Source organism: Anser anser, assembly GCF_964211835.1.
Source record: "Anser anser genome assembly, contig: HAP1_SCAFFOLD_171, whole genome shotgun sequence".
NCBI lineage: Eukaryota > Metazoa > Chordata > Aves > Anseriformes > Anatidae > Anser > Anser anser.
In genome coordinates this window covers 71732-84783 of record NW_028153528.1, presented here as the reverse complement: position 1 = coordinate 84783, position 13052 = coordinate 71732, and the positions used below count along the sequence as shown (strand labels likewise).

Here is a 13052-nt window from a genome sequence, read left to right as displayed (position 1 = left end):
AAGCTGCATGCTGTTCTTAAATGTAATGCAAATTCTCTTTTGTGACTCCTCAGTACTTCCAGGTTACTTGTAGCTGATCACCAGCAACTGCTTCTGTTAGCTATTAGCTGTTGGGTTTTTGCTAGGAATACTTTCAGTCCTGAATTGAAATGATGACATCCTGAAACAGAAGAGGCTCTTGGAGTATTGTAGGAAGCACATTCTTCCTGGTTCTAGTGCAGGTGTAGACGTAGGAGGAGACAGAAGGCAAAGAACCTCACATAGGTGGAGGGGGTGAGGTGGCATCACAGTTAGAGCTGTTGCAGTTAACTCTTCCCAAAGCATGAAAGCAACGTGGCTGGGAACAGGGATTTGTTGGGTTGCTTCTTTGTGTGAGCCAGGGAGTCTTTTGAGGGGCAGATTAATAAGAATATGACACAAGGTAGAGGTGCAATAGATGAAGCAAAGAATCTGGGTGGGAAAAGGGTTGCTTGTACGTGTCTATGGAATTGTTTCAGGGGACTGAGCTGGGGCAAATTCAAGATAATAGATGCAGCCTCCTTGAATTTGGATGGCAGTGCTGAAGCTTCAAAACCTTACAAGGTTTGATGCCACTTCAATTGCAGTGCATAGCTGTGGTACTTGAGCTCAGAAGTGCAAACTGCACAGGATTTTTTTATCTATTTTCTTCAATGTGAGCAGCAAAACATCTTCCAGGAATGTGCCTGGGTGCTACGCTGCTTTGACACGGCTTGCTTTGCATCACCAAACACAGCAGTTAGGTTGCATCGAGTACTTTGTGGAAACATTCATTGTGTTGTCACCCAGAAATGGGATGCTACAGATATGTATTGGCCCGGCAGTATCAGTGCTGGTTTTTGGCCTTTGAGAGGTTGGTCCATAACATGTGACCTGTGTAACGAGAGGCCCACATAGATTGGTGACTTCATTAAGTCTGATACTGTGGTGGTGTGTGACCCAAGGCCCTGAACGTCAGAAAATCAGGCTGTGGCCACCTATTTTATGCAGACTTTGCCTATTAACAAGGTCTCTACACTGTACGTTAGAGACGTGCGCCTCCTTTTCTGGACTAGATAGCGAAAATACCAGTTTTGTAGTTCAGTGAATGAGATTGGTTGGGCTGTTTGTTCTCCAGAGCTGAAAAATGTTGGGAGTGTATTCTCTTGGAGTCCACAGAAATGAAAATGATGAGAGGAAGAGAACGTTGGTTGCAGCCCGCGTGCTGCTGTTATAAAGTAGTTCTCTGATGTCTTTTTCCCTCTGCTGAGACTTATCAGCCTATCGTCCTTTCCTGTTAGGAGCGCATACCTGGCTTGGGATGGTGTGCGCAGGGCAGATTCTTTACCGTAAGAGCGCAGTGAATGCCAGACTTCTTCCTGTACTGCCGTGTTAACCGTGAGTCACAAATTCAGGAAGCAGTGATTGCATCGGAACTGCTAGAATGCTTTGCGGAGTCTTTTTACTGGGTAAACTTCACAGCTGCAGTTACAACTTCCAGCCTGTGTTAGCTGAACACATCGTACTGGTGCCCGCCATCAGTTTGACAAAGATGGGATTGCAGTAGGAACTTGCTTTCTTCCTTCTTTTTAATTAAACAAGTCTTTGAAGCAACTTTTCCAACACCGCCATACTTCACTTCTTCCAGTTATTTTCTGTTTTACTTAGCTGAAATGTTTTTTTTTCTTCCAAGCTTGAGGAAGTTTTCTACAAGAATGTCCCGTAATGATTTCATAAACTCTTTTCGTTGTACCTAGCTGCAACAGAGAGTGGGGGGAAGATTGATCAAATGGTGATGATCGCTGTCATTCTGCTGGACACGCAGATACTTGCCTTTCGTTTTGGCTCATTTTTAATACCAATTAACTTCAGTGCCTCGCGTTAATAGACACCGTTTGACTGCATCGGCAAATGTTTCTGAGTCGTGAGTGTCATTAAAGGCCTGTCACCCTATGGAAATCCTTCTAAATAAGAAAAATGGAATTCAAATAAATAAATAAAGCAGCGTTTGAACTTATGAGCAAACCTAGCGTAGCTGCCTTTGACGCTGATCTGGAGGAGAAAAATCACGTTATCACACTACTATGGTTGCCTTAATAGGTTTGGTGTACATGAGGGAGGGAAGTATTATGTGATGTTTGCCTAGCTATTACATGGCCGATGCAGGAGGGGTTTTAGTCAGTTCCCTGAGCACGTATTGTTGCAGAAGTCGGTGATTTCACTGCCCAATGTCTGTTATTAAGGGCACGATTCATGTCCCGTTATCGTTTTTATTCTTTATTTATGTGTTTATTTTCTGGGGCGGCGATCTGTCACGATGCCCATCGTTCCCCTGCCGTGGGGTAGAATTTAGCGTGACGACTGCCTCCCGGACCAACGGGGCCACGAATCCGGCCTAAAACACTGCTTGTGCGTTGGTTGTCGGCGTGGGGGCTGTTGGTTGTCGGTGCGGGGGTATCGGTTGTCGGTGCGGGGCTTTTCTGACGAGCACTGTGGGCTCGGGGCGCCGTCCCACGCCCGGCGCGGTGCTGCGGCACACCAGCGGTCGGCGCCACGGCGCGGGGAGGCTCTGGAGGTGACTCCTAGCCCCGTGCTTACGGTGGCCGGGCCGGGGTTCATTATGGCGGCCGGGTCCTGAGGGCGGGAGCGGGAGGGCGGCGGGACCGGGACGGGACCGGGGCGGGGCGAGGAACGGGAGCGGCAGCGGGAGGGGGGGGCGCGCGTTCCCGTGAGGGGAGGGGGCGCGCGAGGGAGGGAGGGGGAGGGTGTGAGAAACACTCCGTAGCCAATAACTTGGGCTCAGGCGAGGAGCTCGGCGAAGCAGGAATTTATTCGCGATCGCAGTGGCGGGCGTCCCGTCCGTGCGAGGACTACCGCACACCAAATTTCCCTGGTGTATTGCCAAGCACTTCCCCGTGCAAGGGCTTACCATACACCACATTTCCCGAGACTCTTCCTTTCTCTCCCTTATCTCACGCTTCGTCCGTCTCCGGCCGCGCCCCTCGCGGAGCTGCGGAACCGCGGATCAGGACTCCACACTCGCTCCGTACAAAAGTACGTCTCAATCACACGGCACACAGAGTCTCACCCGACCCCCAAGGCAATACTTCCTATTTCTTACCTTGGTCTGTGCACAGAGTTACCGGATCAATTCTCAAAGCCGGAGTGCCTGCCTTCTTCCCTTCCCCACTCCTTCACGGATCCTGCCTCTTTCATCAGTCTCGGGCCCTCTGTCAGCTCTCCGCAGAACCGCCGCCGTCGATGCACAGGACCGCTGAAATCAGCGGGGCATGCCTTCCTGCTGCTGCGGCGGTGGGGCTCCCCAGTAGGCGACTGGCTCCCGGACGAGCCCCCAAATTGTGAGAAACACTCCGTAGCCAATAACTTGGGCTCAGGCGAGGAGCTCAGCGAAGCAGGAATTTATTCGCGATCGCAGTGGCGGGCGTCCCACGAGCAGGAGCGCCCCTGCTGGTTCCAAAACCCAGTTTATATACTTTTTGATGACGGGACCCTCCCCTGTTTCCCCACTGAGGGGGTGATCCAGGCTCACAATCTGTCTGATGCTTCCCAGACAATGCATGGCCTTCAGTTGCCGGCCTGTTAAATTTCGAATTTCTTTCGACTTTTTTACTGGTTGAAGCGGTAATGGTTCTTCACTTACCTGACTTGACTCAACACCGTGATTTTCCCCGAATTGTTCTACGGAGTCTGGTTGTCTGCATTTTACAAGGTCGCCTGCTAAGCGTTCTTATCGCTGCAAGCACACCTCGATACCCCATTCCTTACCTTTAAACAACGTAACTCTGCAAAAACAACATTTTTATTCCCACGAGGGGCAGGGCAGGCCCCGCGGCGCGTGGCGGCGGGGGGCGGGGGGGCCCCGTGACGGCACCGAACGCGGGGGGGGGGCGGTATGGCCTCGGGCGGCGCGACCGGTAGCGGCGCGACCGGCAGCGGCATGGCCGGCGGTGGCAGGGCCGGTGGCGGCGGGGCGCCGGGCGGCAGCCCAGGAGCCCGATCAGGAGGAGGAGGAGCAGGAGGAGGAGGAGGAGGAGGAGGAGGAGGAGGAGGAGCGGCCGGCGGCAAGGTGAAGAGGCGGCGCCACCGTTTGGGCGCCGCGAAGCCCCCCTGTGCCAGGAGCAAGCGGGTGAGGAGCGGCCCCCCCACAGCGGGCCCTTCCCCCTCAGCCCACCAGTTACCCCCTTACTTACCCCCTTACCTTACCCGCCCCTTTATCCCCTTAGTTACCCCCTACCCACCTCCTTACCCCCTTAGTTACCCCCTCGACCGCTTAGTTACCCCCTTAGTTACCCCCTCAACGGCTTAGTTACCCCCTTAGTTACCCCCTCAGCCCCTTCCTAACCCCCTCAGTTACCCCCTCAGCCCCTTCCTAACCCCCTCAGTTACCCCCTCAGCCCCTTACTTACCCCCTTACCCCTCTACCCAGCCCATTACCCCCCTCCTCCCCCTCCCCTTCACCCCCAGCCCGCTGCCCTCAGGACCCCCAGTGCCACCCCCAGGGCTTTCCCCGCTCCCTGCACCCCTCCTCAGCCCATCATCAATTCTCTGAACGTTACCTGCCAGGCTTTGCTTCTCGTTTGTGCTGTAGGGTACAGCAGGTTGATGGTGAAAGCGGTCCGTCAATTCGGGGTGTGAAAATCCCCGTGCTGGAGGGGGGACGCGCCGAGATCCCTCCCAGCAGCTCTTTGCTAAGAAATGTCAGGACGCCCAGAGAGATGCTCTGGAGATGCCCTCTGCACATGTTTGTTCAGCCAAAACCTCTCCGCTATTAAATGAGCAACGTAGCTGAGGGGATTGATTATCATATGCAAAACCAAGGGAGCGCTACGCATGGATAGCTGCTCATTTAGGTTTTTATCACTTGCAGAAATGCCAAGTCCCTTATACCACATATTGACAATCAATCTTGTCCATCTAAAGCTGGCCTGGAAGGGCAATGCAAACATTCCCCACGCTTACAGAGCAACCGTTGAAACCTCTGGCTTGAACAGTGCATTAATGTTGAAAGTGCCATAGCTTGCGTGTGCCGACACTGTGTAGCTAACTGATAAACCTTACACGTGGATTGAAAATAATCAGTGGAGATGGTTTTCTAACTTTTCCATTGTCTGTTATCTCTGCGTGTTTTCCAGTAGGTTTATTTAAAGAGTGTGCCAGAGCAAACACGTGCGCGGGGATATCTGGGGGATTCTGCACAGAGAATGGCTGCTGCACATCCAGCGCAGATCAAATTAACAGTAACTTATCGGGGAAGAGTTTTAATGATTTGATAAATAGACAAACTGATAGGTGTTACATGTGTGCATTTATTATAGCAGTTAGCTTTGTAACCAGACGAATCGTGCAAATGTTCATAACGTAAAAGGACGAGCTTTGAGCAGATAGCTTGCTTAGAGCATTTGTCAATTAATTTCAGTTTATTTTCAATATCATGTCCACTCTGCAGAAGGTTCTGTGGCTTAATGTTAATTGTCTCTCAGTGATGCAGTTGGGGAGGCACGAAAGCGACCGATGCGATTTTGTGAGGTTATACCTCTGGTTCTGATCCCTACCCCGCTGTTTTTCTCATCCTTCCCCCTACAACTTTAGTCGATAAGTCGATTCTTAGAAATACTTAAATAGATGTGTTTTGTGTGCTTGTGATCATAATTACAGCCCACCAAACCCTCTGTCTCTTACCATTAAGCTCTGAAGGTGCCTGGGCACTGTAGGCAGTATAGTTAGCAGCTTCAAAGTTCCTGGGAACTAGTCCTGGATCTAATTTACCTTTTTTTTTTCCCCCTGCCTGCAGGAGGGATGATTAGCAGGATGCCTAGCTCATGATTGTCAGCTTTCTGGATATTAATTTTTATTATTAATTTTTATTATTAATTATATTCATTTATATTAATTTATCTTTTATTTAACCGTAGTTCCTGGGGCTTTTGGTCAGGTGGGAATTCTCCGATCGTACCCGATGTATGCCGCAGAGTCAGTCTTCTACAAAATACAGCAACAGCTTTAGAAGGCTCTTGCAAGAGGAGGTGCTGGTGCTATAGCTATAGCTGTGTTTCTTGCAGGACATCTTCTGGGTTAGCCTGACTGTTGAGAGCAGAACTGTTTTTTGTGCGTATAGTCACTGCAATTCAGCATTACTAAAATTGAAAATATTTAGATTCACTGATTTTAATGGGTAGTATGGTCCTGACTGTCGCAGTAGATAATTGCTGAACTTCTGGTTTAGTTGGTTTTCACGGGAGGGTGCGAAGAGGAAGAGTCCTGGAACAAGTCTGTAGGTCAGGAGCTGTTCAGGCGTAGAGTTTCCTGATAGCCTTGCAGATTGACGACCTGCTGGTGAATTTTGGCAGAGGTTTCAAAACTTTGAACCTTGCCAAGGTCACTTGGAAGTGCAGAAAGTGATAGGTAGTTGTAAATCAATCTTAGGTGAATTTTAGGTTTACCAGAAGTGTAGCGATCCTATGCCAGGGATCAACCTCGTCGTCGTCTTCTGAATATTTGCTGTATAATATCTGTCTTCAAGGTCCGTGGAAGGTGGTATCCCAGCATATGCTGTTGACTGCGTTTCTGTAATTAAACAAGTGTTTTTTCTTTCAAGCAGGGATTAATTAGCAGAATGACAGAAACTGTGAAAAATATTGTACCGGCCTGGCTGCAGAAGTATTTCAATAAGCGTGAGGAGGAGTGTGTAGACAGAAATGAATCTGCAAACCAGGAGGAGACTCCGGTAAACTATCACCACGATTATTCAGATGAAGATACCATAATCGATGAGAGATTCACGCCTGAACCAGCAGGAATTAGTAGACGAGGTATGTGAAAAATCATTTGGAATTCTGGCCATCTGTATTTATTCACAGATTTCTAGTTTTGAATCTGAATTTCAAAAGGAAATTGGAATGAGGGTTTTGACAGAATGAAAAAAACCCAAAAAAAGTCAAAACAACTGTTTGTGAAACCGTCTTAGCTTTAAACTGTATACACAGTTACGAAGCATACATCTTATGCTCTTGGAAGGCATCAGTTAACTTTAGGTACTCTATTAGCCAGGTGCTAAATGCTGAAAATAAGTCATTTGCAAGTGTGCTGGGTTGCATTTTCCATCTTTTAAAAGATATGGAATGAAAATCTGTCTAATTGCCTAAGGCAATTAAAAAAATTAATTTGTTTTGCAGTCTTCGAAACAAAAGACTAGATGCTAGAATGGCAGAGGAAAATTCCGTCTCGTGTCCCGACTTTGTTTGTTTTGTTTTGTTTTGTTTTTGTTTTGGGCTTTGATCAATTTAGTAAAGTTCCTCGTTAACTTGATGGTGAACTGGGGAACTTGTGCACGGATGTGGTTTATGAGATTATTATCCTTAAAATATTCAATAACTTTAAGGTCTACGCGGGGGGAGGGGGTGTCTTTGAAAAGGTATTTGGACCGTTGGCAACGAGGTTTGCAACTCCTTTACCTCATGAAAGATTAATTTGTCTTATATCCAGTGCCTCTCACTGTTCCTGTAGTCCTGTTGTATAAATTTGCATCTATTCTTATTTGAGTTTCTCTTAAATTAGCTGTTTTGGGGAAGTCAGCTTTTAATAAGTGAAGAAGTTTTGTCTGAGCGTGCGTAGGTAACCATAGATAATGTGGAAAGTCAGTTGCTTCTGTTGTTGGCAGAATCAAAAAATAAGGAGGAAATATCTTTGCCTCCAATCTCATCTAATTGTAAACAAGGAGATTGATGGCTTTCTGTGTAGCTGTAGCTTGGGAATGAGTTTGGAGAAAAGAATAGAGAAGGTCTTCGTGACTGAGGAACACATGTTGGCTTTCCTATGTAACTGCGTGAAAGGAGCTTTCATTAAGAACAGCTGCACTGCAAGCTTGCTAACTCCAGGAGATCAGGAGCAGGTGGACACCCTGGAACCTTTTGCAGCTTATGTTGCTGTCCGTGGGTGTTGCTTACTATGCTTAAGAATAAGATTATTTTTTTTAATTATTACTACATTTTGAAACCAATGTGTTTCTTCAGTTCTGAGGTATCAGTGTGCTGGAGCCTATATTGGGTGGCCTTCCGCCTGAAGAACTTTCTGTATCTCAAACGGTGCTGTCCTAAAAATCTGCTCATGGTTTGGAGAGCTAATTAGTGGTACTGCAGTGGTTATGAAGATTGAACTAACTAGTTTAAGCTTCAGTTCAAGTATCAAGAGGATAGTGGCTCAAAGTCATTTGAATTGCCCAGATTCCTGGGAGAGACAGTAGGCTTTCATCAGGCAAAATACCCATGAATAGTTCCATTCATTTAGCAAGATAGACTTCAAGGCCACCTATTCCAGGCCACTGGCATTGTTTGCAGACCCTTTGCTTCAAGAGGGAAAAATGCTCATCTGGTTACTTGGGTCAACATCCTTGTCCCTTGGGTCAAAATCCCAATAGTTAATGGGTAGGAGATGATGTTTTGCCTCTAACGTGAGCTGATATGGAAGAACTTGGGAAAAAAGTACTGCAAACGTTCATTTTCATGTTGTGTATTCAGATTAATGTAACCTTTGTTCCAATATTATGGAAGCTGCAGTGTTATCTGTAATTTACCGTGTAATCTCAAATTTTGTAAAGCTTATTGCAAGCTGTACATGGGAGAAGGAGTATATATGTTTGATTTAGTGAACGGCCAAGTCAGCGTTAGAGCATTTGAGCACGGGGTCAGAATGTGGTGTTGTAAATCCTCATAGTTAACTACTTCTGGATGCAACATTAATACTGTGTATCGCAAGCAGTGTTGTTGTTGTAGCCAGACAGTTAGATGCAACCGTATCTGGGTGAGGAAGAAGTTAAATTTGGCTTCTCTCTTTTTGCGCTTAGAACTTGGCAATAGCATGGCTGTCGATAGGAAACAGGTTTTGGCTTCTGTGAGCTTGTCTATAGCAAAGCTAATTATCTCCCTGTTCTTGTCTAGAACCATCCACAAGTAGATCAGCACTGAACTTCCCAGTTGTGTTAACAAGGCCCTCTCTTCATCGGAGCCGTCTGAATTATACCACGCTGGATTCTCCTGTCCCACCTTGTCAGCCCTCGACATCTTCTGTATTTGGCATTGGCAGTCCTAGGCTGTCCTTGATAAAAGAAATAGAAGATTCTACCTCTCAACAAGACGATGATAACATCTCAACAACCAGTGATTCCTCCTCTAGAGCATCTGATGAAGGTGATTTTTGTGTTCTCTGTTTAATTGACTTTTTTTTTAATGTGAAGTACCTTGCGTTCTTTAATATTCCACATCACCTTAGTAAATAAAATAGGTGAATGTCAACTTTGGATGCGAGAATTAAATTGAATTTTTAGTGTTTTAGAAGTATATAATCCTATCACCTTTTTAATAGAAGCGTGCTTTGGAATACGTTTATGATACCCTGATGTTAGAAAGAGTCAATGCTGAAATATACACGTTCAGCTAGGTTATATGTAAATTTTGAACTGGGACGGTAGGAAATCAGGCTGACTTGCCGTAGCTTGACAACTAGGCTGATTGTCTAGAAGGAAGAGTGACTCAGAATATCTAACAGACAGCTGGTTAAATGTGAATAAGTGCAGGTGACAAATAGGAACACGAGATGTTTTCCTGTGTTTCAGCAAGAGAAGATAAAGAAACTACTCTGACATAAGCTATAGGCTGTTTTTTGACCTTTCTTGGTAGAAGGCTTCAGCTGTCAATACTTTCATGTCTTTTGCCAAATTCATTGAGGAAAGCACACCATTTTAAAATAAAAAATAAGCATCGTGTCGATGTAGGTTGGTACGTAGGTCTTCTCGCTGAAAGGGCGAACAGCAGGTTTGCAGCTTTTTCTAGTCCCCCATATAGACAGGGACTGACGTGTGCTCAGCAGGTTTTCCAGAGAACTTTTGTACAGCTGAGAGTAGAGTTGCTGGGCTTTAGCAATATAACCTGAGTGCACTAGAACTTTCTGGTGTGTCTTCGTAAAACATACATGGGCAGAAGATCGTTAACTCTTAGAGCAGCCTTTGGGGAATCTTCCAGGTTTAAAACCTGTGCGATTATGATCTGTGCTGGCCTCCAGCCTTTTACCAACACAGAAAAAAGCTTTGTCCGTACAAATGCACTGATGTTTATGCGGTCCTCTTTTATCTTAGCCTGAAGGAAAAAAATATCTGCATTGGAAGCACAGTATTAACTTGGTAAGATTGCTGAAAACTACTTGCAGCTCTGTGAACAGTTTTCAAGTTTGTAGGTGATACTTGGTTTTCAGTCTGTACGTGAAGTTGATCTATTTAAAGAAGCTGAAGTCATGCTTATTTTTCTGTATTGAAGAACTTGAATTAGTGTGATCTTTATTGTTAAAGTTCTGTACGTACGAGAGGCATTTACATCTAGCATACGTCATTTTGGCAGATGTTGCAGTTTTAAAAAATACTTCATCGTCACTGCTCTGGCCCACAGAAGCTGAAAGAACTCATTCCCTCTCGCAGCATTCTGCAGCTAGCTCTAAGAAACCTGCATTCAGTTTATTTGTTTTTGGAGGACTGTGTCCTGTAAGTACTGCACAGTATTTCTTTTAATCAGTTTGAATGTGTACCTGTTTTTCTATCCACTTCTCATACTGTGTTTCCGTAGGTACGTGGAAGCACGTCTGTTTTTAAGCAAAACCAGCTTGGGTTTTCTCCATTTTACCCCGGAAAGACGGCCTATGCCGGTGGTGCAGCTGTAAGATCAAGGCAGCCAAAGACGGAACCTTATCAGGTATGAGAAAAGTAGTGTAGTGGGAAATAGTGATGGAAATAAAAAAAGCAGCACTGCCAAAGGAGCTTTGAGCAGGGAGCTGAATATGTGGTAACAGTTGCTCTTCTGCCCTCTTGGTCTACAAAAATAGACGTCTGAGATTGATTTCTGTTTAAATTCTTTAATGACAGTTTTTACCACAGGTAATACTTGTCAGAAAGAACAAGAATGACAGTTTGGGCTAGTTGTTGGTAGTTGGGGTTTCCTCTGTTGTTAGGTCTTTCAAAAAATTCCATTCAAGTGCCATTGTCTGCCTCTGACTACATTACGTTAAAATAACTTGATGCAAAAAAGCCAATGACAGCATAACTTTGAAAACTTGTGTTTATGGTAGCAAAAGCTACAGTAGTCAAACCTGGCTAATATTTATCTGTGGATCTTCTTTTCCAAGCATGCCTACATTCATGCTATGGATATGTTGTATAAACCTGCAGTCTTTGAAAATATCTAAAATCAACTTTGCTGATCCTTTGTTCTTCTGGTACACAGAGGCATGCAGGACTAAATGCAGTCCCAAGATAAGCAGTAACATGCTTTCTGTTTTGAACGATTCATATAGTTCTTGGAGAGAGTTATTTGCCCCCAAGAGTTCTTGGAAATAGCAAATAAAAACTGCTGACAACTCTGATTAGCTAGAGCTGAATCGAAAAGGAAAGTCAAATCAGGTTTGGTAGGAATATATTTAAATGAAAGTGACTTTTATCGATAAATCAAAAGGAATTTTAAGAAAATGAAAACGCGGGTTTGCTGGCTCTGTTCTGACAGTCCATTTGTGCAACGGAAAAAGGGCAGTACAAGTACCTCACTTACGGGAAACCTTGAAACCTTGTGGTGCAAAGCTGGGAACCCTCTTTGGTCGGCTATTTTTGTTTTTTACAATATTACTGCATTATGGTAAAAAGAGGAACCAAAATACTAGGCTTTTAAAGGAGAGAGTAGCTTGCTTCTTGCTGCTTGCTGTGAATGACAGCAAGGTACTAGAGAGTCCAGCGAAGGGCCACCAAGAAGATCAAGGGACTGGGAGCACCTCTCCTCTGAGGAGAGGCAGGGACTGCTGGGCCTGTTTAGCATGGAGGAGAGGAGGTTCAGGGGGGATCTTATTGGTGTATATAAATACCTGAATGGATGGTGCAAAGAGCATAGAGAGCCATTGTGTTTTCAGCGGTGCCCAGTGCCAGGTCAAGAGGCAACAGGCACAAACTGAAACGTGAGGCTCTGTCTGAGCATCAGGAAATGCTTTTGCACTGTGCGGCTGATGGAGCCCTGGCACGGGTTGCCCGGAGAGGCTGTGGAGTCTCCCTCTTTGGAGGTCTTCAAGAGCTGACTTGACATGGTCCTGGGCAACCTGCTCGGGGTGGCCCTGCTTGAGCGGGGGGGTAGACCAGGCGATCTCTAGAGGTCACTTCCAACCTTAACCATTCTGTGGTTCTGTGAGTCTCACTTGTGTTTTTACATGCTGCGTGGTCTGCTTCCTGTCTTCACATCGTGTGATAAGCACAGTGTGGTTATATGAGGGGTTTAACCTGGGAAGAAAAAAAGTCACACCAAAGGAAGTTTTTGACTGATATTTGAAGTTGGGTGGTGCAAATAAACAGTTTACTTTTTCAGTGTAATGTTTAGATCTGTTACAGTTTAAATCAGATCTTTATCTTTTAAGACAAAGATTTGCAGCCAACTTTAATCTTGGGGGAAGGGAGGAAGCAAGAGAGAAGTAAAACTAGTTCCTGGTTATGATTGTATACACTGATTTTAAGATGGTACACTTAGACCATCGTGAAACTCTGAGGTCTGTGTTGTTACTGAAAATGCTTTCTGTACCACAAGCCTTTTCTTGAGTTCTGTTTCCCTGATTACTGCTTCGGAGGCCTTAGCAGTCCTGGCATCATCCGTCTTGACCTTTTACAAGTACGGAGTTCTTTTATTGCTCGTGCAACAAGCACGTGCAAGATGCACTGAGGCCCAAGGTAAACTTCATTAAACTCCGAATGTATTCTCTTCTTTATGGCTTAAAATCCCAGTGACTGCATTTTTCTCTGTCATCAGAATATATTGATTGTATCATCAGTGTAGCCTTGGGACGTAAAATACATGCCTCTTTAGCTCAGAATTGACCATTGTAACACTTAAAATGCTAATTTTTCAGGCACAAAAGAGAGCGAAAGCTGGACAAGAAACTGTGTGGTCCCACGCTACCTTAAGTACCTCAGCACGGCGCATCTTGGAGGCAATGGAGAAGCTGTCAAGCCCTTTGTTGGTAAATAG

The 13052-nt window shown here is 45.6% G+C and overlaps 1 pseudogene across 1 annotated transcript in view; it reads left to right on the top strand.

Moving 5' to 3' along the window:
* Positions 1-4000: 4000 nt before the first annotated feature.
* The window catches only part of LOC310891970 (nuclear pore complex protein Nup153-like), a 36620-nt pseudogene continuing 27568 nt past the window's right edge, over positions 4001-13052 (top strand). The window contains exons 1-6 of the transcript in view: positions 4001-4144; positions 6617-6827; positions 8952-9200; positions 10404-10543; positions 10626-10751; positions 12934-12990. The product of the transcript in view is annotated as a nuclear pore complex protein Nup153-like (transcript). The remainder of the gene's footprint in view (positions 4145-6616; positions 6828-8951; positions 9201-10403; positions 10544-10625; positions 10752-12933; positions 12991-13052) is intronic.